General features: G+C 46.1%; 1 non-coding gene across 1 annotated transcript; it reads right to left on the bottom strand.

The window, feature by feature from the left end:
- Positions 1-3164: 3164 nt before the first annotated feature.
- Positions 3165-3268, bottom strand: LOC129023243 (U6 spliceosomal RNA). Its single transcript, XR_008496730.1, has one exon. It is a non-coding gene; the product is annotated as a U6 spliceosomal RNA (small nuclear RNA).
- Between the last annotated feature and the right edge of the window lie 1335 nt (positions 3269-4603).

Raw genomic sequence — 4603 nt, 5'->3', positions numbered from 1 at the left:
CATGCCTGTAATCCCATCACTTTGGGATGCCGAGGCCAGCGGAGCACAAGGTCAGGAGTTTGAGACCAGTCTGGCCAAAATGGTGAAACCCCATCTTTATTAAAAATACAAAAATTAGCCGGGCATGGTGGCGCATGCCTATCATCCCAGCTACTCAGGAGGCTGAGGCAAGAGAACTGCTTGAACCTGGGAGGCGGAGGTTGCAGCGAGCTGAGATCGTACCACTGCACTCCAGCCTGGGTAACAGAGCAAGACTCCGTCTCAAAAAAAAAAAGAAAAATTAAAAATTAAAAAAAACATTCACAGGCCAGGCGTGGTGGCTCACGCCTATAATCCCAGCATTTTGGGAGGCCATGGCAGGTGGATCACTTGAGCCCAGGAGTTTGAGACCAGCCTGGGCAACATAGTGAGACCACATCTCTACAAAAAATAAAAATAATAAAAATAAAAAACATGCACAGCCCAGGCTGTGGCAAACAAAATATGCACAATCCAAAAGCCCTTCCTAGGGTCATATGTAGCCTACAGTAGGGACTCTAAAAGTACCTGCTGAATTAATGATTGATAACTGAATGAACTCATGTCTGACCTCTGTCATTCTTGCAAAAATGTACGGTATCCTTGCTAGGCATCTGACCTCATTGGTGGGCCACAGGGCAACTTTGACCCATTGGCTCCACTGGTCTGCTTGTGGATTAATACCAAACTGGGCTACATGCTCATTTACACACAAAGTGGACGGGGAAAGTTTTCTAATTGCAGCTTTACTTACCTCCACTCAGCCCATCTGTGGAGTACACCCACAGGTTCTCCCTTCCCAGAAGAGAAATAAATGGAGAAGCTGAGAAGGGCAGGCCCGAGCTCTCTGGCTTTTTCTCCACGCCACTTCTTTGCAGCGCTGGCAAGAAAAACGTTTGAGCTCAGTCTAAGAGGCTACCAGGGCCCTGGATAAGGATCTTATACAAACGAGTATGCCCTGGATACGCAGCCAATCCTTTCCCCTGATGTGAGCCTGGTTCTCTGGGCCCCAGCAGCTCCAAGCCATTTTGTTCCCATTGGCTCTGCCATTCTCCACCCTCATTCCTATAAACAAGAATGAACCTTGATTCAACTCTTGTCCAGTAAACTGCACAGGCTGCCTAGAGCATATCAGATATGAACTGGTAATAGCTGGGTGAGTCTGGAGCAAGAGCTGCTTTACTTAACATCACCATCAGGGAAGGGCCATTTAAAATTCGATGAGCACGGGAGCGAGGGTGGGACCAGGCAGTAGATAAGTGAGGCTGGCTGGACAAAAGCCATGGTAAACTTGAGGAGTGAGCTCAAACCTTGTCTCAACAGAGCCTCTGTTCCTTGGCTTCACAGTCCACTGCAATCATGAGGCCAGTGATTTCAGATATAGTAGTTTTCAAGAGCAGCCTGAAACGTAGATGTTTATTTGACATTTCCCTAAACTCTAATCATGGCAACTAATTTTTTGAAAGTGCTAAAGGCTGTTTTTTTAAAAGTACATATCTGCATGTGCTCTCAACTTGTGGCCTATGACGTACCTGGGGCCACCTGGGAATGGGATGTAGGGGTTTTCAACCCTACCCCCCAAGCTAGGAGTGAGTCTCTGCATTGAGGACCTCAGTGGAAGGCTGTCCCTATGGCCACAATCTCTAAGAAGGAGCATTCTGGCATGTTCCTGATAGAAATGAGGGCACACAAGGGGCCTCTTCACCCCTAAAATTAGATAAAAAGCAGCGCTCCCCACCTTCAACTGGTGGTACCCGTTAAACTTGTGCTTGGGACGGCAGCCTCCAGGTCTTTGCTCAAGGAATGCCCTGTCCCCTTCCTTTCCACCTACTTTAGCCAGGTTCACTCACGTTTTCAAGTTCACACTTTTCCAGTGTTCACTGTTCAGTATTCACACTTTCAAGTTCACAGTTGTTCAGTGACATCTCTCCTTCACAGACTGGGCTACGTGGCCTTCCCCTGAGTTCCCATGATGTTTGGTTTTATAACCCTGAATTTACAGCTAGAATGTAGGCCAGAGACCTTGCCTGAACAGTGTCTGGTACTTAGTAGGTATTAGTGAATATTGGTTGAACAAATGAATGTCAAAGTTGCCAAGAGTGGAGGCTAGTGGATGAAAGGAATTTAGATCGGGGTGGAAGAAAAAAAATTAAACCCATTCAGCAATTTTGAGCTGGGACTCACTAGGAACCTGTGATTGCACCTTAAGAAAACTTGGTCCTTTGAATCTTGCTGGCTTTTAGGTCTTTAAACACCTCTCATTGAAATGTAAATGTCACTTAGATGGGGGTGTTCACACCTTAAATCATAATGTGAGAGAGCCTTCGTTATCAATTAACTCCCTAAATGGATTTACCCAAAAGGTAACCACCTGGAGAGAAGAAAGCTGGGCTGATGCCAGGAAAGGACTCTGGCCTCAGCGGCAGGAGAGGGAGAATAGATTCCACAGCTACTAAACGCTGATTTCTATCCAGAGAAATCCTTCTCAGTGTCTACTTTGGAGGCTGGCTGGGGGCTGATGGAAATGGCACTGGGGTAGGAGTTGTTAGGAACTAGGGGGGCCTAGCTTCAGGGCTGACGGTAACTTGTAATAGAAGTCTTCAATATCTTGGACAAGTCCCTTCTCCACTCTGAGCCCCAGTTTCTGTCTTCCTTCCTTCCTTCCTTTCTTTCTCTTTCTTCCCCTTTCTTTCTTTCTTTCTTTCTTTCTTTCTTTCTTTCTTTCTTTCTTTCTTTCTTTCTTTCTTTCTTTCTTTCTTTTCCTTCCTTCCTTCTTTCTTTCTTTTTTTTCTTTTTGGAAAGTGTTTAGTTTATAAATCATCTCTTGAAAAATCCACAATTGCTGCAGCCTTGCACCACCTTTTCTCCTTCATGAGACTCAGTTTTCCCATCTGTAAAATGAGTCACTTGTGCTAAATTATCTCTTACCATTCTATTTTCGTTTCCACATGGAACAGGAAAAAACAAAAATAAAAACAAACCTATTCCTTCTGTTCTATTTCCTGCCGGCACATAACCCAGGTCTTGTCCTCGTAACATTCATACAACAGCCTCCTGCCTTCCCTGACCTACCACCGGACTGACCATTATCCTAGCACAACGCAAACTCTATTTTCTTTTTTTTTTCTCCCAATTTTTTTATTTACAAAAATACGGAATGCTTCACCAATTTGTGTGTCATCCTTGCACAGGAGCCATGCTAATCTCCGTATCGTTCCGACTTTAGTATGTGTGCTGCCGAAGCGAGCATGCAAACTCTATTTTCATCATGCCATTCCCTTCCTGCTGACTTTCTTTGCCATTCTGTATTCCTAAGATGGGAATCCCAGGCTCTCTCAGTCTTTCTAACCCCAAACTCCTTGTGCAGTAGCCCAACCAGGCCAGAACCCCTCACCAAATTCTCTCCTGCTTACCTGTCCTTGCAGCTCTGCTGACATCTGCAAGTTTCTGTACTCTGCCAATTGACGTGGCACAAATCACTTTCTTCTAGGATGTGAGCGCCTACTGTGTGCTGAACACTCACTATTGCCAGGGACTCTGCCTGGTGTCTTACACACAGTATCTCTACTGTTTTTTTTAATGCAGTCTCTGAGATCTTATGACCTCAGATTCACAGATGAAGAAAGCAAGGCACCAGTAACTACAAGAGGGCAGTGGTGGAAATGGGTTTCAAACCTATGTGCGCCTGTCTCCAGCATCAATGCTGTTTTCCCTTACCACTGCCTCTTCAGGATGCCTTCCCTGAATAATTCCACTTGTCCTCTATATACGTTCTTACCTCAGGGGTTTCCAGCATTCATGCATATGGTTTAAAACTGCTCACATCTTTATGACATATTTCTTACTTCAGAACCCCTTAAGGATGTATACACATAGTTTATTATTGTTCACACTTTTATAGCAAACACAGTCAGCACATTGCTCTGTGTGTGTGTGTGTGTGTGTGTGTGTCTGTGTGTGTGTGTGTGTGTGTGTGTGTGTGTGTGTGTGTGTGTGTGTGTGTCTGTGTGTGATGGAGTCTCGCTCCTTCACCCAGGCTGGAGTGCAGTGGTGTGATCTTGGTTCACTGCAACCTCCGCCTCCCCAGTTCAAGCCATTCTCCTGCCTCAGCCTCCCAAGTAGCTGGGATTACAGGCACGTGCCACCACACCGGGCTAACTTTTGTATTTTTAGTAGAGACAGAGCTTCAACACAATGGCCAGGTTGGTCTCAAACTCCTGACCTCAAGTGATCTGCTGGCCTTGGCCTCCCAAAGTGCTGGGATTACAGGCGTGAGCCACCGGGCCCAGCAGCACATTGCTTTGAGTTGATGTCTGGTGGCTCTGCAAGCCCTTCTCCCCTCTCCAACTGTCGTCACTCACACCTCCATGGCAGGAATCATTTCTATTTCCTTTTTCACCTCCATGTGCTTGTCTACCACTCTTCACGGAGCAGGCCTAAGTACACTGACTGTTGGATGACAGATATGGGTTGAACAAACTACAGTGTGGTCCTCAGGTAGCTGTGGGGCAAGTGTCCCCTCCTCACCACCCCTCCATCCTCCCACTCTAAACCTAAAAGGAAAAGTGCTCTATTTGGGAGTCTC

This window comes from Pongo pygmaeus, chromosome 1 (genome assembly GCF_028885625.2).
Source record: "Pongo pygmaeus isolate AG05252 chromosome 1, NHGRI_mPonPyg2-v2.0_pri, whole genome shotgun sequence".
NCBI classification, from domain to species: Eukaryota; Metazoa; Chordata; class Mammalia; order Primates; family Hominidae; genus Pongo; species Pongo pygmaeus.
This window is presented reverse-complemented; position numbering and strand designations above follow the sequence as displayed.